Genomic DNA, 23,393 nt, shown 5'->3' with positions numbered 1-23,393 from the left:
GCCTGCACCGCCATTCAATAAGATCATGGCTGATCATTCCCTCAGTACCTCTTTCCTGAACGTATCTTCCATTGCTTGGCCTGGAGCAGGAAGAGGGAGTTCGGCTACAGTGGGTACACTCGTCCTCACAGCCAACCAAGTCCAGATGAATGGTAACACCCTCGCTGCGTATTAACTAGGGGCCTTAACAAATTCAGGAAAACCCATTGTATCTTTACAGATCGCTTGTAACTGACCAGATCTTGATTAACCCGATGGCGACAATGCATACAAGACCGTAAGCACTGCCAAGCATCAGCCAGTAACGGGGGACCCCCTGACTTGGGGTCCCGCTGAAACCGTGCGCAGGGAGGCTGGAGAAATTAAAACCCCTGAAGAGGCTGCCACACAGAGACCCGGGAGTGGGGGGTATCACTTTTACCAAACTCGCCGGGCAGGAATCACCATGGGATGGGATGGGACGCCAGTATTACCCCACTCCCGATACTGACTCCGGGCTGTAAAGTCAGCGCTGGCCCCCCATCCATCCATCCCGGCAGTTCCCCGCGGGGGTAGGGCGGCTCAGGATAAAATTGCCCCCCCCTCCCCCCCCACCGTTCAAAGACTTGTCAGGCTATGTCACCAATTGCTTTGGTAATCAATATGAGAACAATTCATGGGAAAATACTCCAGCAGACCAAAGGGGCTGTATTAACTTTGGGGCAGTTTTTGGGATCGACTCCTCTAAACAATCTGTTGCCAAAACTGTTGGCGTCACAGTCGACATCTCTCCAGTTCCATCAAAGGTTAGTAGTAAAGACAAATATGTCAGTATGGCACTGACTGGGTCATCAAGGACCCTTAGGTCGACACAGTGACAAACCTTAAATCTCTAACCTGGCATTGCTCACTTGGGCACATTCAAAGCATTACTTCCAACTGGCAGGGTGGAGAGGGGGGGAAAAGAGAGCCAAACAGTTCTTTAGCTCAGAGTAAGTGCTACGCAAGCATTAACATTTGACACAGATCACACATGGCACAATTCTGTTCAGGAACTATGGTTACAAGCTGCCCTGGCTGTAAGTAGCTAGGTAACGCTAATGACCCCTCTCCTCAAACATTCACATTCCATCCTGGCCAAGTTTAGAACTGTTTCAAAAAAATGCATTCACGGGATGTGGGCGTCGCCGGCAAGGTTTCTCTCTTTTCTTGGGCATTGGTTTAAATTAAGAGCTGGGATTAAAAATCTAAACTTTCAAAATGTGAAAAATTAATTAAATACATTAGAGATGTCAGGGCAAACGATGTATAAACATAGAAAATAGGTGCAGGTGCAGGCCAATCGGCCCTTCGAGCCAGCACCACCATTCAATAAGATCATGGCTGATCATTCCTTCAGTACCCCGTTCCTGCTTTCTCTCCATACCCCTTGATCCCTTTAGATGCAAGGGCCATATCTAACTCCCTCTTGAACATATCCAATGAACTGACATCAACAACTCTCTGCGGTAAGAAATTCCATAGGTTAACAATTCTCTGAGTGAAGAAGTTCCTCCTCATCTCAGTCCTAAATGGCTTACCCCTTATCCTTAAGACTGTGACCCCTGGTTCTGGACTTCACCAACATCGGGAACATTCTTCCTGCATCGAACCTGTCCAGTCCCGTCAGAATTTTATATGTTTCTATGAGATCCCCTCTCATTCTTCTAAACTCCAGTGAATACAGGCCCAGTCGATACAGTCTCTCCTCATGTGTCAGTCCTGCCATCCCAAGAATCAGTCTGGTGAACCTTCGCTGCACTCCCTCAATAGCAAGAATGTCCTTCCTCAGATTAGGAGACCAAAACTGAACACAATATTCCAGGTGGGGGCCTCACCAAGGACCTGTACAACTGCAGTAAGACTTCCCTGCTCCTATACTCAAATCCCCGAGCTCTGAAGGCCAACATACCATTTGCCTTCTTCACCACCTGCTGGACCTGCATGCCAACCTTCAATGACTGATGAATCATGACACCCAGGTCTCGCTGCACCTCCCCTTTTCCTAATCTTCCGCCATTCAGATAATATTCTGCCTTCGTGTTTTTACCCCCAAAGTGGATAACCTCACATTTATCCACATTATATTGCATCTGCCATGTATTTGCCCACTCGCCTAACCTGTCCAAATCACCCTGCAGCCTCTTAGCATCCTCTTCACAGCTCACACCGCCATCTGCAAACTTGGAGATATTACACTCAATTCCAGCATCCAAATCATTAATATATATTGTAAAGAGCTGGGGTCCCAGCACTGAGCCCTGCGGCACTCCATTAGTCACTGCCTGCCATTCTGAAAAGGACCCGTTAATCCTGACTCTCTGCTTCCTGTCTGCCAACCAGTTCTCTATCCACGTCAGTACATTATCCCCAATACCATGTGCTTTGATCTTTCGCACCAATCTCTTGTGTGGGACCTTGTCAAAAGCCTTTTGAAAGTCCAATTACACCACATCCACTGGTTCTCCCCTGTCCACTCTACTAGTTACATCCTCAAAAAATTCCAGAAGATTTGTCAAGCATGATTTCCCTTTCATAAATCCATGCTGACTTGGACCAATCCTATCACTGCTTTCCAAATGTGCTGCTATTTCATCCTTAATGATTGATTCCAACATTTTCCCCACTACTGATGTCAGGCTAACTGGTCTATAATTACCCGTTTTCTCTCTCCCTCCTTTTTTAAAAAGTAGTGTTACATTAGCAACCCTCCAGTCCATAGAAACTGATCCAGAGTCGATAGACTGCTGGAAAATGATCACAAATGCATCCACTATTTCTAGGGCCACTTCCTTAAATACTCTGGGATGCAGACTATCAGGCCCTGGCGATTTATCAGCCTTCAATCCCATCAATTTCCCGACCACAATTTCCCACCTAATAAGGATATCCTTCAGTTCCTCCTTCTCACCAGACCTTTGGACCCCTAGTACATCCGGAAGGTTATTTGTGTCTTCCTTTGTGAAGACAGAACCAAAGTTCTTGTTCAATTGGTCTGCCATTTCTTTGTTCCCCATTATAAATTCACTAGAATCTGACTGTGTTACTGCTGCTGCATGTGGGAGCTGGTTGACCCCATTGAGGTCCACGGCAACCACATCTGCAGTAAGTGTTGGCTGCTCGAGGAACTTCGGCTCCACATTGATGAGCTGGAGTCCCAGCTGCAGACACTGTAACACATCAGGGAGGGGGAGAGTTACCTGGACCCTGTGTTCCAGGAGGCAGTCACACCCCTTAGATTAATTCATTCAAATTTGGTCCGTGGTTAGGGACAGGAGGGTGTGACTACGAGCGAGGCAGCTGTGGGGACCCAGGAGGTAGTGATGGAGGAGCTTCAGCTCTTGCAATTGTCCAACAGGTACAAGTTTCTTGCTCCCTGTTTGGACGCGGGCAGGGACTGCAAGGAGGATGAACAAACTGACCACAGCACCGTGGCACAGGAGGCCATTCAAGTGGGGGGGGCGGGGGGGGAAGGGAGTAAAAAGAAATGTTGTAGTGGTAGGAAACAGTCTAGGTTCGGAGACAGATGTTGTTTTCTGCAGCCGAGAGCGTGAGTCCCAAAGGCTGTGATGCCTGCTAATTGCCAAGGTTCAGGACATCTCCTCTGGGCTGGAGAGGAACTTGGAGTGGGAGGGGGAAGATCCAGTTGTCGTGGGCCACGTAGGTACCAATGACATAGGTAGAACAAAGAAAGAGGTTCTGCTGAGGGAGTTTGAGTAGCTAGGGGCTAAATTAAAAAGAAGAACCACGAAGGCAATAATCTCTGGTTTACTACATGAGCCACGTGCAAATTTGCATAGGGTAAATAAGATCGGAAAGATGAACACGTGGCTCAAAGACTGGTGTAGGAGAAATGGGTTTCGATTCATGGGGCACTGGCACCAGTACCGGGGCAAGAGGGAGATGTTCCGTTGGGATGGGCTTCACTTTAACCAGGCTGGTGCTAATGTTCTTGCGAAGCGAATAACTAGCGCTGTAAAGAGGACTTTAAACTAAATAGGTCGGGGGGGGGGGGGTTCAGGTGAGAGGAAATTTAAAAAGTCAAAGAGCAAGGAGAAGGCAATAGAGCACGGTAGCACTGTGGGAAATGAGAATCAGACTGTGACAGGAAAAGACAGAATGTATAAAAATAAGAGTGTAACAGAAAGTAGGGCCAAAGCAGGGAAAAATGGTAAAAAGACAACATTAAAAGTTCTTCATCTGAATACACGCAGCATTCGTAACAAGATAGATGAGTTGATGGCACAAATTGATACAAATGGGTATGATCTGATAGCCATTACAGAGACGTGGTTGCAAGGTGACCAATGCTGGGAACTAAATATTCAGGGGTATTTAACAATTCAGAAGGATAGACAGAAAGGAAAAGGTGGGGTAGTTCTGTTAATAAACGATGAGATCAGTGCACTGGTGAGAAATGATATTGGCTCAGAAGATCAAGATGTAGAATCAGTTTGGGTGGAGATAAGAAATAATAAGGGGAAGAAGTCACTGGTGGGCGTAGTCTATAGGCCCCCTAACAGTAACTACACTGTTGGATGGAGTATAAATCAAGCAATAATGGAGGCTTGTAAGAAAGGTACGGCAATAATCATGGGCGATTTTAAGCTTCATATTGATTAGACAAATCAAATTGGCCACGGTAGACTTGAGGAAGAGTTTATAAGAGTGTATCTGGGATGGTCTCCTTGAACAGTACGTTGCAGAACCAACCAGGGAGCAGGCTATCTTAGATCTGGTATTGTGTAATGAGACAAGATTAATAAATGATCTCATAGGAAAAAGTGAACATAACATGGTTGAATTTCAAATTCAGTTGGAGAGTGAGAAAGTCAGATCCCAAACCAGTGTCCTGATTCTAAATAAAGGCGACTGCAAAGCTATGAAAACAGAACTAGGGATGTTCGCTGATGACTGCACAGTATTCAGTTCCATTCGCAACTCCTCAGGTAATGGAGCAGTCCATGCCCGCTTACAGCAAGACCTGGACAACATTCAGGCTGGGGCTGATAAGTGACACAGAAACATAGAAAACAGGTGCAGGAGTAGGCCATTCTGCCCTTCGAGCCTGCACCACCATTCAATAAGATCATGGCTGATCATTCCCTCAGTACCCCTTTCCTGCTTTCTCTCCATACCCCTTGATCCCTTTAGCCGTAAGGGCCATATCTAACTCCCTCTTGAACATATCCAATGAACTGGCATCAACAACTCTCTGCGGTAGGGAATTCCACAGGTTAACAACTCTCTGAGTGAAGAAGTTTCTCCTCATACCGGTCCTAAATGGCTTACCCCTTATCCTTAAGACTGTGACCCATGGTTCTGGACTTCCCCAACATCGGGAACATTCTTCCTGCATCTAACCTATCCAATCGTCAGAATTTTATTTGCCTCAATGAGATCCCCTCTCATTCTTCTAAATTCCAGTGAATATAAGACTAGTCGATCCAGTCTTTCTTCGTATGTCAGTCCTACCATTCCGGTAATCAGTCTGGTGAACCTTCGCTGCACTCCCTCAATAGCAAGTGTAAAAGAAGATAGCCATTCGTGGCTAACTAAAGAAATAAAGGACGGTATCCAACTAAAAACAAGGGCATACAAAGTGGCCAAAACTAGTGGGAGGACAGAAGACTGGGAAGCTTTTAAAAGTCAGCAAAGAACGACTAAAAAAATTATTAAGAAAGGGAAGATCGACTATGAAAGTAAACTAGCACAAACTATAAAAACAGTCTCTATTGGTATATAAAAAGGAAAAGAGTGGCTAAAGTAAATGTTGGTGCCTTAGAGGACGAGACCAGGGAATTAGTAATGGTGAACATGGAGATGGCAGAAACTCTGAACAGATATTTTCTATCAGTCTTTACGGTAGAGGACACTAACAATATTCCAACAGTGGAAAGTCATGGGGCTATAGGGTGGGGGGGGAGGAACTTAACACAATCACAGTCACTAAGAAGGTGGTACTCAGTAAGATAATGGGACCAAAGGCAGATAAATCCCCTGGACCTGAAGGCTAGCATCCGAGGATCTTAAGAGAAGTAGTGGTAGGGATTGTGGTTGCATTGATTGTAATTTGCCAAAATTCCCTGGATTCTGGGGAGGTCCCGGCAGATTGAAAAACTGCAAATGTAACACCCCTATTTGAAAAAAGGAGGCAGACAAAAAGCAGGAAACTATAGACCAGTGGTTGGGAAAATGTTGGAGTCCATTATTAAAGAAGCAGTAGCAGTTCATTTGGATGAGCAAAATTGGTCAGGCAGAATCAGCATGGATTTATGAAGGGGAAGTCATGTGTGACAAATTTGCTGGAGTTCTTTGAGGATGTAAGGAACAGGGTGGATAAAGGGGAACCAGTGGATGTGGTGTATTTGGACTTCCAGAAGGCATTTGACAAGGTGTCACATAAAAGGTTACTGCACAAGATAAAAGTTCACGGGGTGGGGGTAATATATTAGCATGGATAGAAGATTGGCTAACTAACAGAACAGAGAGTCAGGATAAATGGTTCATTAGGCAACCAGTAACTAGTGACCCCAACTATTTACAATCTATATTAACGACTTGGAGGAAGGGATCGAGTGTAACGTAGCCAAGTTTGCTGACGATACAAAGATGGGAGGAAAAGCAACATGTGAGAAGGACACAAAATATCTGAGAAGGATATAGACAGGCTAAGTGAGTGGGCAAAAATTTGGCAGATGGAGTATAATGTTGGAAAGTGTGAGGTCATGCACTTTGACAGAAAAAAAACCAAAGAGCAAGTTATTATTTAAATGGAGAAAGATTGCTAAGTGCCGCAGTACAGCGGGACCTGGGGATACTTGTGCATTAAACACAAAAGGAAAGTATGCAGGTACAGCAAGTGATCAGGAAGGCCAATGGTATCTTGGCCTTTATTGCAAAGGGGATGGAGTATAAAAGCAGGTAAGTCTTGCTACAGCTATACAAGGTATTGGTGAGCCACACCTGGAATACTGTGTGCAGTTTTGGTTTCCATATTTACGAAAGGATATACTTGCTTTGGAGGCAGTTCAGAGAAGGTTCATTCGGTTGATTCCGGGGATGAGGGAGGGTTGACTTATGAGGAAAGGTTGAGTAGGTTGGGCCTCTACTCATTGGAGTTCAGAAGAATGAGAGGCGATCTTATCGAAACGTATAAGACTTTGAGGGGGCTCGACAAGGTGGATGCAGAGAGGATGTTTCCACTGATGGGGGAGACTAGAACTAGAGGTCATGATCTTAGAATAAGGGGCCGCCCATTTAAAAAGGAGATTAGGAAAAATTTGTTCTCTGAGGGTTGTAAATCTGTGGAATTCGCTGCCTCAGAGAGCTGTGGCAGCTAGGACATTGAATAAATTTAAGACAGAAATAGACAGTTTCTTAAACAATAAGGGGAGAAGGGATTATGGGGATAGGCGGGGAAGTGGAGCTGAGTCCATGATCAGATCAGCCATAATCTTATTGAATGGTGGAGCAGGCTCGAGGGGCCGTATGGTCGACTCTGTTCCTATTTCTTATGTACACTATCTAACGAAACGCTCCCAGGGCAGGTGCAGCACGGATTAGATACAGAGTAAACCTCCATCTACACTGCCCCATCAGAGACTCCCAGGGCAGGTACAGCACGGGTTAGATACAGTGTAAAGCTCTCTGCACACTGTCCTGTCAAAAACTCCCAGGGCAGATACAGCATTGGTTAGATACAGAGCAAATCTCCCTCTACACTGTCCCATCAAACACTCCAAGGGCAGGTATGGAACATAAGAAATAGGAGCAGGAGTAGGCCATTTGGCCCCAATAAGATCATGGCTGATCGGATCCAGGCCTCAACTCCACTTCCCCGTCCATTCCCCATAATCCTCGACTCCCTTATCGTTCAAAAATCTGTCTATCTCCACCTTAAATACATTCAATGACCCAGCCCCCACAGCTCTCTGAGGTAACGAATTCCAAAGATTCACAACCCTCAGAGAAGAAACACCTCCTGATTTCCCTTTTAAATGAGCGAGCCCTTATTCTGAAACTATGCCCCCTAGTGTTAGATTCCCCCACGTGGGGAAACATCCTCTCTGTATCTACCCTGTCAAGCCCCCTCAGAATCTGATACGTTTTAATAAGATCACCTCTAAGTCTTCTTAACTCCAATGCATATAGGTCCAACCTGCTCAACCTTTCTCATTATGACAACCCCTTCATCTCAGCAATCAACCTCGTGAACCTTCTCTGAACTGCCTCCAGTGCAAGTATATCCTTCCTGAAATGAGACCAAAACTGTATGCAGTACTCCAGGTGTGGTCTTACCAATGCCATGTACATTTCCAGCAGGACTTCCCTACTTTTATACCCCATCTCCCTTGCAATAAAGGCCCACATTCCATTTGCCTTCCTAATTAATTGCTGTAACTGCATGCTAAATTCTTGTGTGGGTAATGTACTGACATGGATAGAGAACTGGTTGGCAGACAGGAAGCAGAGAGTCGGGTTAAACGGGTCCTTTTCAGAATAGCAGGCAGTGACTAGTGGGGTGCTGCAGGGCTCAGTGCTGGGACCCCAGCTATTTACAATATACATTAATGATTTGGATGAGGGAATTAAGTATAATATCTCCAAGTTTGCAGATGACACTAAGCTGGGTGACGGCGAGAGCTGTGAGGAGGACGCTAAAAGGCTGCAGGGTGACTTGGACAGGTTAGATGAGTGGGCAAACACGTGGAAGATGCAGTATAATGTGGATAAATGTGAGGTTATCCACTTTGGTGGCAAAAACACGAAGGCAGAATATTATCTGAATGGCGGCAGATTAGGAAAAGGGGAGGTGCAACGAAACCTGGATGTCATGGTACATCAGTCATTGAAAGCTGGCATGCAGGTACAGCAGGCGGTGAAGAAGGCAAATGGTATGTTGGCCTTCATAGCTAGGGGATTTGAGTATAGGAGCAGGGAGGTCTTACTGCAGTTGTACAGGGCCTTAGTGAGGCCTCATCTGGAATATTGTGTTCAGTTTTGGTCTCCTAATCTGAGGAAGGACGTTCATGCTATTACAGGAGTGCAGCAAAGGTTCACCAGACTGATTCCCGGGATGGCAGGACTGACATATGAGGAGAGACTGTATCAAGTGGGCTTGTATTCATTGGAGTTTAGAAGGATGAGAGGGAATCTCATAGAAACATATAAAATTCTGACGGGACTGGACAGGTTAGATGCAGGAAGAATGTTCCCGATGTTGGGGAAGTCCAGAACCAGGGGACATAGTCTAAGGATAAGGGGTAAGCCAATTAGGGCTGAGATGAGGAGAAACTTCTTCACTCAAGAGGTTGTTAACCTGCGGAATTCCCTACCGTAGAGAGTTGTTGATGCGGATTCATTGGATATATTCAAGAGGGAGTTAGATATGGCCCTTACGGCTAAATGAATCAAGGGGTATGGAAAGAAAGCAGGAAAGGGGTACTGAGGTGAATGATTAGCAATGATCTTATTGAATGGTGGTGCAGGCTCGAAGGGTTGAATGGCCTACTTCTGCACCTATTTTCGATGTTTCTATGTTTCAAGTACAAGGACCCCCAGATCCTGCTGTACACGGCATTTTGTAATCTCTCACAATTTAAATAATAATTTGCTATATTATTTCTCCAACCAATGTGGAGAACTTCACATTTTCCCACATTATACTCTGCCAAAGTTTTTCCCACTCACTTAGCCTATCTATATTCCTTTGTAGATTCTTTGCCTCCTCCTCACAAATTGCTAGGTTAGCACAGGTTAGATAGAGTAAAGCTCCCTCTAACTGTCCCATCAAACACTGCCAGAGAAGGTGCAGCACGGGTTAGATACAGAGTAAAGCTCCCTCTGCACTGTCTCAAAAACACTCCCACGGCAGGTACAGCACAGGTCAGATACTGAGTAAAGCTCCCTCTGCACTGTTCCATCAAACACTGCCAGAGCAGGTACAGCAAAATTGGATACAGAGTAAAGCTCCCTCTACAGTGTCCCATCTAAAATTCCCAGGGCAGGTATAGCACGAGCCATATACAGAGTATAGTTCCTTCGACAGTGCCCATCAAACACATGCAGGTAGGCTCAGCATGGATTAGATAGAGTAAAACTCCCTCTACACTGTCCCATCCAATAAGTCCAGGGCAGGTACAGCATGGATTAGATACAGAGCACATCTCCCTCTACGCTGTCCCATCAAAAACTCCAAGGGCAGGTACAGAACATAAGAAATAGGATCAGGAGTAGGCCATTTGGCCCCTCGAGCCTGCTCCGCCATCCAATAAGATCATGGCTGATCTGATCCAGGCCTCAACTCCACTTCCCCGCCCACCTCCCATAATCTTTAACTCCCTTATCTTTCAAGAATCTACATTCAATGACCCAGCCTCCACAGCTCTCTGAGGTAGAAAATTCCAAACATTCACGTCCCCCCTGAAAGAAACACCTCCTCATCTCCGTTTTAAATGAGCGACCCCTTATTCTGAAACTATGCCCCCTAGTTCTAGATTTCCCCACGAAGGGAAACATCCTCTCTGCATCTACCCTGTCAAACCCCCTCAAAATCTTATACGTTTCAATAAGATAGCCTCTAAGTCTTCTAAACTCCAAGGAGTATAGACCCAACCTGCTCAACCTTTCATCTCAGCAATCAACCTCGTGAACCTTCTCTGAACTGTCTCCAGTGCAAGTCTATCCTTCCTTAAATAAGGAGACCAAAACTGTACGTAGTACTCCAGGCGTGGTCTTACCAATGCTATATACAGTTGCAGCAGGACTTCCCTACTTTTATATTCCATCTTCTTTGCAATAAAGGCCAACATTCTGATAGAGAATTCAAACAGGCTGCATTTAGACAGACTGTGAAAATTCACAGACCCCCCCCCCCCCCCAAGTCAAGGCTGCTACATGCAGTTCAGCATGTTGCATTAAGTCATCAATCAACTTGACATTTTCGGACCCTTGGGTAGCGAGCCAATTAAAAGGTTAAAAGACTATTAATTGAGCCAATAAGGTCAAAGAAGGCGAGTTATTTTCTGTAAATTGATCCAGGTGTAAGTACAGCCATTTTGACCATGTGGTCTCAGAAGGACAAAGACCTGGCTTAAAGCCAGAAGCTTGTTGTTGCTCTCTGCCAGAAATAAAGAAATTAAAACTACAATCGGAGTTCGTATTTCATTGGAAATTAAGAGATCTAACAATTTTGGCGTCACGAACAGGATCGCTGAGGAAAGAAACTGAATTTTGGATATTTGACCTACATACTGAGGTAAGGACACCTCTTTTTAAAAGTCCTCGGTCAAAAGTCTAAATTCGCCTCTCCTTCTACGCGATTCTGAAAGCCTCCGGTTTGCGAACCCTCCAGTTGGTAGTCGGCTCGAGGTCCCATAGACGTCTAAACTTCGGTGGTGTGTTAGTTAATTAATCACCGACCTATTGATCGGCTGGAAAGCCTATGACTCGAGACCCCAGTAAAGAAATCAGTATTATGGCAGCAGGAGATAAGAGCAAAGAATTGGCTACAACTGTTAAAGGTGGGCAGGCACCACCTGAAGTTTCGCTAGATTTAATTCTCGAACAGTTGAAAGAATACATAGAGCAACAATTCAACTTATCTAAAATCTGTATTAAGATCGAACAAAAGTACGGAACCTCCAAAGGACAATGGTCCTTGGATGGGATTAAAAGGGTCTGGGGAAAAACGACCCGTATGAAAAATAAAGAGCGAACTAGATGGTCCCTAGCGGTTATGGGCCAGATTCGAAAGTGGAATGAAATTATAATGCGTTCCCAACATGATCGAGAACTGACCAGTACAAAGGATCAATTGCAAGCAGTTTGTGCACAGCTGCGACAGAAAAAGCTTGAACTTGAAAAGCTGGAAGCGGAAGTTAAAGATCTTAAAGGTGAAATTAAAGAATGGAAAAAAATCATTAGGTCAAGAGACAGTAATAGGAAAAGGAAAATGTATTGATCAATTCCCAGGGTACCCATGTTTGGATAAATTAAAAGCGCAAACCCGAAGACACGACCGAGGAATAGATACGGATTCTGAATCCTCCGACAATACAGTGTCGGAGGATGAAGAATTAGGGGTGCGCTTTGCCCCGTTTCAAAAAAGACGAGTTGTAGTCAAATCAGAAGAGACTGCGGAAGAGGGTGGAACCAAAATAACGAAGAAAAGGGTGAATGCAGAATACTTATTTCATGATCCGGCAGACCCAGAGAAAATTGATAAATGGTCTAAGGAATTGCCCAATCCAAAGAAAGGGGGAGTAAAAACGTGGGACCAATTGGACCGCTTAAGAAATATATATCAACTTCATCCCTGGGACGGAGTGCAAATTTTGACCATAATGGTGCCAAAAACACAGGGAAGAAAATTGCACGACAAGGTAGAAGCAGCTTTGGGGTAGAATGAGCAAGAATTAGACGCAGGATGGGAGGCGATTAAACACTGGCTGCAAGCCTTCAGTCCAGCTAAGACAGACTGGGGAAAAATTGCAGCCTGCCAACAGAAAGGAACAGAGGAGGTCCTGGAGTATGACGAGTGGTTTAGATGCACGTGGCTAGAACATTCGGGTATGAATAATACGGATGAGGAAATGGATGAACAAGTGTTTGGACCCCTGAAAGCAGCTTTCGTGGCAGGTCTAAAGCCAGAACTGTCCAAAATGCTTAAGGTAGTGTTACCAGACTGGGAAGGTAGAGGAACTACCTTTGCAGCATTGGTGGATTGATGTAACCAATTAGACCGGGATATGGGAGCTAAAGTCTGAGCTGTACAGGCTATGGGATGGAAATCCCAGGATTCCGATAAACAGTTATTAGGAAAATTACCCGGAAAATGTCATTATTGTGGGAAAGAAGGTCACTGGGCCAAGACGTGCAGGGCAAAACAGAAAGGTCGTGGCTGGGAAAGAGGACGCAGCCAGGGATACAATTCAGCCAACAAACAAGAAAATGACCTCACAGAAGCATTTAAGCGACTGACAATACAACAACAGAAGGAGTTACTTGGGATAGCAAAAAACGATTCGAGCCCACCCTGGCCCCCCTCCTCGCACTAATACAACAAAGGGGAGATGGGCTATATATAACTGTGAGGGTGGGCGATAAGGATGTGGACTGTCTTTTAGACACAGGGGCGGAATTAACATGCTTACCCCTACAATATGGAGACTTTTTGCCGTTGGATGGTAGGGCACGTACAGCCTATGGAGTTGGGGGCCAGAAAATGGAAATTAAAAGGACAACATCGGTACTTATAGAGCTGGGTCCACATGAACTAACCACGCCGGTCTGGATAGGCCCAGCAGATCAACCCCTTTTGGGAATGGATGTTCTAATCCAAATAGATTCATCGTTGCATTTCGAGAATGGTCGGGTGACATGGTCAATTAGAACTTTGAAGAAAGAAGAATTGAAGGAACACCCGATATGGGCTAAAGATAAGAATGATTGTGGCCTACTCCAGATGGAGCCTGCGTCATTTACCGGGACCAAGCCTCCATGCACTAAACAGTATCCCATCAGTCCAACTGCCATCGCGGGAATCTTACCGGTTATTCAGCAATTGGAGAAACAAGGGGTGCTTATTAAAACGCATTGCTGCTCCAATAGCCCCGTGTGGCAGTGAAAGAAATCTAATGAGACTTGGCGTTTGACTGTCGATTCTCGGAAAGCTAACCAGTGTATTGATCAAAAAGCTCCTTTGGTCGCAGATCCCTCCACCATTTTTAATGCCCTCAAACCGGAACATAAAAATTTCTCGGTTATAGATATGGCCAACGGATTTTGGTCGGTGCCTCTGGCACCGGAGGTTCGACAGTGGTTTGCTTTCACTGTCCAAGGACAACAGTATACTTGGACCCGGTTACCGCAGGGTTTCCACAACAGCCCTACAGTATTCCACATGGCTTTACAAAGCCATTTGCGAGAATTACCTCCCCTGTCATCCAGTCATCCAATATGTAGACGATATCTTGCTAGCTTCAAACACGGAGGAACAGCATAAACAAGATTTACGAGCTTTGCTGGACCACCTTCGGCTGAAAGGACATAAAGCCAGCATCGACAAAGCACAAATATCCCAAGAAGAGGTTGTGTACCTGGGACAAAAGATTTCACAAGGAAAGAGAGAACTTACCCAGGATAGAACTGCAGCCATTTGGGCTGCTAAAAAACCCACCACTATTCAGGAACTAAGGTCTTTTTTGGGATTGTGTAACTTTAACAGAAATTGGATTGACTCCTTCACACAGCTTGCTCAGCCACTGAATGATATTTTAAAGGGGAAACGTGCCTCTAAAGAAGCCATCACCCTCACTAAAGAACAGCAAGAGGCCTTCCTGAGTTTGAAAAAGGCTTTGAGTTCGGCACCGGCTCTGGGAATCCTCGACAGTGGTAAGCCATTTACCCTGTTTGTCCATGAGAAAGAAGGATATATGACAGCTATACTGACACAAGAACATGGGAATCGGCAAAGACCTATTGGCTATTATTCGGCAAAACTGGATGCGGTAGCCCTCGGATGGGGAAGTTGCCTAAGGGCCATGGAAGCTACATGTCGAGCGGTAATGACCACTGCGGGTCTAGTCCTCAACCAAAAGCTGATTGTCAAGTGTCCCCACACCGTACACGCTTTGCTGTCTATGAATAAAATGTCTCAGGTGACAGCAGCAAGATGGACCCGCTGGACAGCAGTTTTGGAAGCTCCTAATCTCCATATCGTCCGGGCCAGCCCAGTTAATCCCGCAACTATGTTCCCGATGTCAGAATCGAGGAGCAAGAGGGGGGAGAATGTGAAGAGCATGACTGCGTGGAGATTTTAAAAGAAACAGAAGAAGCAGCCTTAGCAGCAGAGGAGCCTCTGCACAACCCAGACCTCATCCTGTTTACAGATGGTTCCTCCTTTGTTGACAATGGTACCAGAAATGCAGGATGGGCAGTTACAACCTTATATGAGGTAGTGGCAAAAGGATGTTTACCTTCAGCAACCTCAGCACAACAGGCCGAGTTACAGGCCCTGTCAGAAGCATGTCGAATAGCAGAAGGACAGACAGCTAATGTCTACACAGATTCGCGTTATGCTTTTGGAGTCGCTCACGATTTTGTTCTGTTGTGGCGGAAAAGAGGATTCCTCACTGCTGCTGGTACACCTATCCGAAATGGAAAAGAAGTCCGAGACTTACTGGAGGCCATACAATTACCTCAGGAAGTGTCCATCCTGAAGTGTAAGGCCCATACCAAGGAAAATACCACAGAAGCACAGGGAAATGCCCTAGCCGACCAGGCAGCTAAAGATGCCGCCTCACAGGGCGTTCCTCCAGAAGAACCAACACAGATGTGCAGATTGAAAGCACTCAGGACTCTGACACGAGACCTTCAAACAATACAAGGCGAGTGCTCCAGAGAGGAAAAATGGACATGGATTGAGGCAGGAATTAAGCTATGCGAAGATGGTGTCTGGAGACAAAGAGTTACCGACAAGCCAGTCGCGCCCACAAGCGCTTATGCCTTTTTTAGCCCAACAGATCCACTCGTGGGGACACTTGGCCTCACAACAGATGACAGCACGGTTCCAGAAAAGCTGGTGGGGTCGGGGATTTAAAAAACATGCCCAGCTGGTCTGCCAGAAAATAATTCTGGACCCATCACGGTAATGCCCCAACTGAGGCCCCCTGCCCCTGTCGGACCATTCCAGCATCTGCAGGTTGATTATATATCTCTTCCTTCATGCCAAGGATGCACTAACATTCTTGTCATGGTCGACAGATTCTCTAGATGGGTAGAAGCTGTCCCAACTAAAAGAGTCACATCCAATCATACTGCAAAGGTCTTGTGTAAGGATTACATTCCCCGATGGGGAGTCCAGAGTAGCATTGACTCAGATCAGGGAACACACTTCACAAGTGCTGTCTGCCAAGAAGTCTGTAGGTTACTGAACATTATGTGGGATTTACACTGTCCTTATCATCCACAATCATCAGGACAAGTAGAACGAATGAATCGAACTCTGAAATATCACCAAGAAGGAACACCATGGCCCCAGGCACTACCAATAGTGCTATGTAGCATTAGGGCAACCCCGAACAGAACTACAGGTCTAAGCCCATTTGAAATTATAACAGGAAGACCCATGTCGCTGCCAGGAACTATCGATTTACGGAAAGCTGATGTTCACTTAATGAGTGACACTTTGTTATCATACTGTCAGAACTTAACCAATGCTATTAGTTCTGTTTCCCGACATGTATCAGCAGCTTGGGGTAATCCACCCGAAGGAGGACACGACATCATCCCGGGAGTCTGGGTGTATGTGAAAAAGTTGCATAAAGAACCTTTGGGTGCCAAGTGGGAGGGACCGTATCAAGTGTTATTGATCACCCATGCAGCTGTTAAAGTCCAAGGAAAGAAAGCCTGGATCCACGCTTCACACGTTAAACGAGCACCCGTAACTGAAGCTGAAATCTATTAAGGACAATTACATTTTGCGAAAATGTATAAATTTACTGTATTATTGATTGTAGGTATTCTAGGCATAGGCCTACTTCTTACTAGCCGACCCTCTGCACCAAAGGGAAATAGTAGGGTAGCAAGGGAATTACATATAAATACCTTTTTATATATGTCATAACATTTATGCCAAACAAGGTAACATTTCTAGTTGTTGGGTGTGTGCGCATATTCCTATTCACTCAAAGGGAGGGATTCCCTTGAGGCCAGTTCCCTTGAATATCTCGGAAATGGCTGAGTGGATAATTAATCAAAACAAAACAGGCAATGCGTTTCAGGATACGGAAAACTGGGCACGTAAATGGAAATCAGCAGGTTACAATCTGACTACCTTTGAAGGGGGATACCAACCGTGCTACAATAATTCCAAACAGCCCCCATTTTTTATTATCACTAATACAACGGGAATAGGAAGACCGGGGGAATCGGTCTGTCTGATTAGAAACATCAAAGGAGGCCAAAATATGGGGTATAGTAACTGCTCCCGGAATTATAATATAATCAAGCCATGGAACCGTCCAAACTGGGCCGATGTGGGAATTTTTAACGTAACGGGGATTCTGAATAAAACAGATGGAAAAGCCTGGACAGGCCCCGGAGTGTTGCTGACAAAGAAACAGCTAACATTCATTGCCTATAATGGCACCTATTGGGTGTGTGGCAACAAGGCCTACCCTTGGCTGCCCCAGAATTGGATGGGATCCTGCTATTTAGCCTACATTGTGCCTTATATGTATCATATAAAGTCACTGTCGGAACATTTACACCGTCCTAAGAGAGCTATCACAGAAACAGAGAGGTTCTTTGCCATTCTGATCCCCAGGTATGGGACCGCCAGACTGGCAAGGGAATCCATTAACATGGCATCCGTTGTGGAACGGGTAGCCAATGATACCTCAGAGGCCCTAGTTAAAATCAATGCAGAAATGGTAGCAATCCGCACAGTAGCCCTACAGAATAGACTGGCCCTTGATTACATCCTGGCTGAAAAGGGAGGTACTTGCGCCCTACTCGGAACTGAGTGTTGCACATATATCCCAGACAGCTCCGAAGAAATTACCCACTTAGCGGAGCATATCCAAAAGAAGGTAGAAAAACTTAAGCAACCCCCATCATTCACTTTGTGGAGTGGAGCCACTGAATGGCTAGGTTCAATAGGAACTTCATTGGTGGAAGGTTTAATTCTATTTGTTGTAATTGTTTTACTTTTACATTGTTTGTTTATGTTGATTAAATGTTGTTGCAACCAGGCGGCTGTAGTTGCTGTCCCGCACGTGAGACACCTTGCAGGTCCTAGCATACCGTCTGTACGTGGTACAGGGGTATGTTATGCTTAAGGGAAGGTTGTTTACTGGTTGAACTAAGATATTGATTTGGATTAAATTGGAATACTAAAACCAGACTTCCATTGTGGCCACGATGGAACGCGGGTTGGTGTAAATTTGTGTGGAAGCTACTAGTCCGGACATGTGGCGAAACACATCAACAAATTTTAGAAGGAAACTCTTAACATGTATGAAATTATTTTGTAGAATGTTTAACCAGTGATACCTGATGTTTTATGATTCAGTTTGTGAAAGAATCAAAGGGGGGATTGATAGAGAATTCAAACAGGCTGCATTTAGACAGACTGTGAAAATTCACAGACCCCCCAAGTCAAGGCATGCAGTTCAGCATGTTGCATTAAGTCATCAATCAATTTGACATTTTCGGACCCTTGGGTAGCGAGCCAATTAAAAGGTTAAAAGATTATTAATTGAGCCAATAAGGTCAAAGAAGGCGAGTTATTTTCTGTAAATTGATCCAGGTATAAGTACAGCCATTTTGGCCATATGGTCTCAGAAGGACAAAGACCTGGCTTAAAGCCAGAAGCTTGTTGTTGCTCTCTACCAGAAATAAAGAAATTAAAACTACAATCGGAATTCGTATTTCATTGGAAATTAAGAGATCTAACACATTCCATTTGTCTTCCTAATTAATTGCAGTAACTGCATGCTAAATTTTTGTGTTTCATGTATAAGGACCCCCAGATCTCGCTGTACACGGCATTTTGTATTCTCTCCCCATTTAAATAATAATTTGCTTTTTTATTTCTCCTACCAAAGTGGATAAGCTCACATTTTCCCACATTATACTCCATTTGCCAAAGTTTTGCCCACTCACAAGGGATATAGATATATCTATATCCCTTTGTAGATTATTGGAGTCCTCATCACAACTTGCTAGGTTAGCAGTTTAGATACACAGTAAATCACCGTCTACATTATCCCATCAAACACTCCCAGGGCAGGTACAGCACGGGTTAGATAAAGAGTAAAGCTCCCTATGCACTGTCCCATCAAACACTCCCAGGACAGGTACAGCATGGGTTAGATACAGTGTAAATCTCCCTCTAAACTATCGCATCACACACACCCAGGGTAGGTACAACATGGATTAGATACATTGGAAAGTTCCCTCTACACTGTCCCGTCAAATACTTGCAGGACAGGTACTGCACGGATTAGATACAGAGAAAAGCTCCCTCTAAACTGTCCCATCAAACACTGCCAGTGTAGGTACAGCATGGGTTAGATACAAAGTAAAGTTCCCTCTACACTATCCCAAAAGCATTGCCAGGGCAGGTAAAGCACAGGTCAGATAGAGAGTAAAGCTCCATTGACATTATCCTATCAAACACTCCCAGGGCAGGTACAGCATGGGTTAGATACAGAGTAAATCTTCCTTATTACAACAGTGACTACAATCCAAAAGTACTTAATTGGCTGTAAAATGCTTTGAGAGGTCCGGTGGTCGTGAAATGCACCAAATAAATCCAAGTCTTTCTCCCTCAACACTGTCCTATCAGACACTCCCAGCCCATAATGAGCAGGGCTCAGGGAGGTTGGTTGCTTGGCACTGCAGTGATGTCATAAAGCAGGGACATTCAGCCTAGCAAGGCCTCTCCTTGTCCCTTTAAAGGAGGAGAGCTGGGACATCCTGTCTCAACACACATCCACCCTGTTCATACTGAGAATCCCCGGGGAAGGCCCAAGGCCCAGAATGTGGAACACAACCAAGGGGCAAAGAGGAGGAGACACGGTGCAGTGTGGGAGATGAGGGAGGAGTCTGCTCATTCCCAGGGGCAGATCAGACAAAGTGCTTTGAGTGGTGGGTCCAGCAACGAAACTGAAAACAAACCAAAGGGAATAAATAAAGATCCAATCCAAGGGAACAAGCAATGGGTCATTGGGCAGAAATCACAACCGGCCCAAAATTATTCAATGGGCGAGCATCGATTGCTTATTGTGGGAAGTTCCACACTTCAACCATCCATTGAGTGAAGAAGTGTTTCCTAACATCTCTCCTGAATGGCCTGGCTCTGATTTTAAGGTTATGTCCCCTTGTCCTAGACACCCCAAGCAGCAGAATAAATTTCTCACTATCTACCCGAGCAATTGCTTTCAAAATCCAACTAAATTCCCACAGACTAGGTGGAGTATGTGTTAGATACAGAGTAAAGTTCCCTCTACACTGCTGCTGGGAAAACTTCGGTGTCCGCCTCGACCGTGCTGGGCAGCTTATCAATCAAAATTCAGCAGCAGTACGATCAGCCACTGCACTGAAAACTTTCCACCCGCAGCTCCTGATCAGTTTCAGATTAAAGCTCCCTCTAAACTGTCCCATCAAGCACTCCCAGGGCAAGGACAGCACAAGTTAGATACACAGTATATCTCTGCCAGAGGAACTGTACCCCAGTGAAAGTCAGTGCCAGAGGAAACTGTACCCCAGTGAGAGTCATTACAATTCGAAATATCTTCAGTTATTGCAACAAATTGCATTAATATCGTGCCTTAAACGTAGTAAAATGTCCCAAGGCACTTCACAGGACCGTCATCAAACAAAATGTGACACCCAGTCACGTAAGGAAATATTAGCACAAGTGACTAAAAGCTTGTTCAAAAGGGTAGGTATTAAGGAGTATTATAGAGGTTTAGGGAGGGAATTCCAGAGCTTATGGCCTCAGCAGCTGAAGGTATGGCCACCAATATTGGAGGGATGAAAATTGGGGCTGCTCAAGAGGCCAGAATTGGAGGAATGGAAAGATCGCTGAGGGTTGTAGGAGGTTACAGCAATAGGGAGGGGTAAGGTGCTGGTTGGATGTCAAAAGGATGGGAATTTTGAAATTGAGGCACTGATGGAGCAAGAGCCAATGTAGTTCAGCGAGCTCAGGGGTGATGGGTGAAGGGAAATTAGTACAAGTTGGGATGAAAGGGCTGAGGACAGATTGAGTAGAATAGGCCTAAATTCTCTGGCGTTCAGAAGAATGGAAGGTGATATCATTGAAACATAAAATTCTTAGAAGAATTGACACGGGCTGGATAGTCTCGAACTAGGGATCCTAGAATTAGGATAAGAGATCGGCCATTTAAGACTGAGATGAGAAGATATTTCTTCACTTAAGAGTTGTGAATCTTTGAAATTCTCTATCGAATAGAGATCTTACTATATAGTGGAGTCGACAGCAGGGGTCGTATGTCCTACGTCTGCTGCTATTTCTTGCGTTTTTGAGTAAGGTTACGGGCAGAAGTGATAAGCTTAAGTTTGCGGAGAGTGTGAGGCCGATCAGGAGAGCATTGGAATAGTCCAATGTAGTGGTAACAGAGGCATGGATGAGGGTTTGAGCAGATGAGCTGAGGAAGGGGCAGAGACCGGCGATGTTATGGAGCTGGAAGTAAGCGTACTTGGTGATTGAGGGAATATGGGTTCGGAAACTCATCTCGGGGTCAAGTACGACGCCAATCAATAAATTGCAACTCTCCATATCTGTGTTTCAGTATATTAGAAAACTACATATCTCTAGGGATCAATTAATCGGAAATGCTTCAATATTAGTAGTTATCAATATATTTTCTTATAATTCTAAATGTTCATGAATTAATAATTGATTCTGTCAGTGATAGGCCGTGCTGGTATTTCAGATTGGTTTGTGCATCGTGATCCGTGAATTGACTATGATGCTTCCGGTTCAATCTTTCCATTGGCTTTCTCACCATATGGGAAATATTTGAACATTGAGATCTGATGGTGTCGGTGTGAGTTCAGCTCCACCTAATGTACAGAGACGGGTCCATCTGCTGGGCTCTGCCTCAAACTGGAGTCACCTCTTAGATCAAAGCCCTTTACTCTAAAACACACACAAGATTCACTGTGACTGTGTTTAGAGACAGAAACTGATCTCACTTCACATCCATTGCACGGCCTCATGCTGGATAATTGTGCTCAGTCTCTCCCAGTCTCATTTCCTGCCTTACCTTGTAACCTGTGTGTACTGTCTACAGGACCGGTGTGTATCTGAGTAAATGGCACTTTCTCTTACCTTTCTCCCCAGTCGATCTATTGAAGCGCTTTCAAGCGGAAAGGGCTCCCTGGTTGGTGCTCTCACAATCCTGTGCTGGTTCACCTGCTGTTATTCCTCAGTCCACAATCCCTGTTTCCTTCCAGCTGTGGAACTTTCTCAATCACTCCGCCATTCACCGGGAGATCTAATTATGACAGAGCAGAAACTTAGAAGAGTATTAATGTTGTGAAGTGGAATGTAGTGTAAAATGTTTTTCCAATGTTTCAGAAAAGTACATGTCCAGTATTTCTGTTTGATTTTATCTTTTCCTCAGCGCTCTGTCCTGCCCATCTGGACTTACAGAAAATCACCAGAATTCTTACCGGGCTACACACTGTCTGATCTCACTGGGCCCCCGGGTTACACACTGTCTGATCTCACTGGGCCCCCGGGTTACACACTGTCTGATCTCACTGGGCCCCCGGGTTACACACTGTCTGATCTCACTGGGCCCCCGGGTTACACACTGTCTGATCTCACTGGGCCCCCGGGTTACACACTGTCTGATCTCACTGGGCCCCCCGGGTTACACACTGTCTGATCTCACTGGGCCCCCGGGTTACACACTGTCTGATCTCACTGGGCCCCCGGGTTACACACTGTCTGATCTCACTGGGCCCCCGGGTTACACACTGTCTGATCTCACTGGGCCCCCGGGTTACACACTGTCTGATCTCACTGGGCCCCCCGGGTTACACACTGTCTGATCTCACTGGGCCCCCCGGGTTACACGCTGTCTGATCTCACTGGGTCCCGGGGTTACACACCGTCTGATCTCACTGGGCCCCCGGGTTACACACCATCTGATCTCACTGGGTCCCCGGGTTACACACCGTCTGATCTCACTGGGCCCCCGGGTTACACACCGTCTGATCTCACTGGGCCCCCGGGTTACACACCGTCTGATCTCACTGGGCCCCCGGGTTACACACCGTCTGATCTCACTGGGCCCCCGGGTTACACACCGTCTGATCTCACTGGGCCCCCGGGTTACACACCGTTTGAGCTCACTGGGCCCCGGGTTACACACCATCTGATCTCACTGGGCCCCCGGGTTACACACTGTCTGAGCTCACTGGAAGTTTCAGTCTATCTCCCGCATGTCCCCAAACCCTGAGCTCCGGGGCTGTGTGTTCAGTTCGGTGTTTTCCCTCACAGACTCACCACACCCTCCCCGGCCGCCCACCATCAGTCCGGTTCCCTGCGGCCCCCTGTTCCCGACATTTTCCAACCGCTGGTTACAGCAAACTGGCCGGCATCCGGGGACTGGGGGTGGGGGTGGGGAGGGGGAGGGCGGCACCAAGCATGCGCACTGCCGCCACAGAGCACACTCGCTGCATAAATTAAAGACCCTCAGAGAGTCCGGTCCATCTATTGGCTTCAAGCAGCAGATTGCCAGCCACTCGCACCAATAGAAGCCGGCAGCGCCACGGAGTCCCGCTCACTGCATTGAAGGCGCGCTGGGCAGCTCGGGGGTCACGTGGCT

At 45.8% G+C, this 23,393-nt stretch overlaps 1 protein-coding gene across 2 annotated transcripts in view; it reads right to left on the bottom strand.

Moving 5' to 3' along the window:
* The window catches only part of LOC139273404 (zinc finger protein 300-like), a 29,360-nt gene extending 6,182 nt beyond the window's left edge, over window positions 1-23,178 (bottom strand). Inside the window, exons 1-2 of one of the 2 annotated variants that reach the window (XM_070890279.1) lie at window positions 23,072-23,178; window positions 21,887-22,052 (exon numbers count right to left, since the gene is read on the bottom strand). The gene's annotated coding sequence lies outside the window, so the exon portion shown is untranslated. The remainder of the gene's footprint in view (window positions 1-21,886; window positions 22,053-23,071) is intronic. The other variant, XM_070890280.1, reaches the window with a different exon arrangement.
* Between the last annotated feature and the right edge of the window lie 215 nt (window positions 23,179-23,393).

This window comes from Pristiophorus japonicus, chromosome 9 (genome assembly GCF_044704955.1).
Source record: "Pristiophorus japonicus isolate sPriJap1 chromosome 9, sPriJap1.hap1, whole genome shotgun sequence".
NCBI classification, from domain to species: Eukaryota; Metazoa; Chordata; class Chondrichthyes; family Pristiophoridae; genus Pristiophorus; species Pristiophorus japonicus.
The sequence above is the reverse complement of the archived record's forward strand: the minus strand, read 5'-3'. Positions and strand labels throughout refer to the sequence as shown.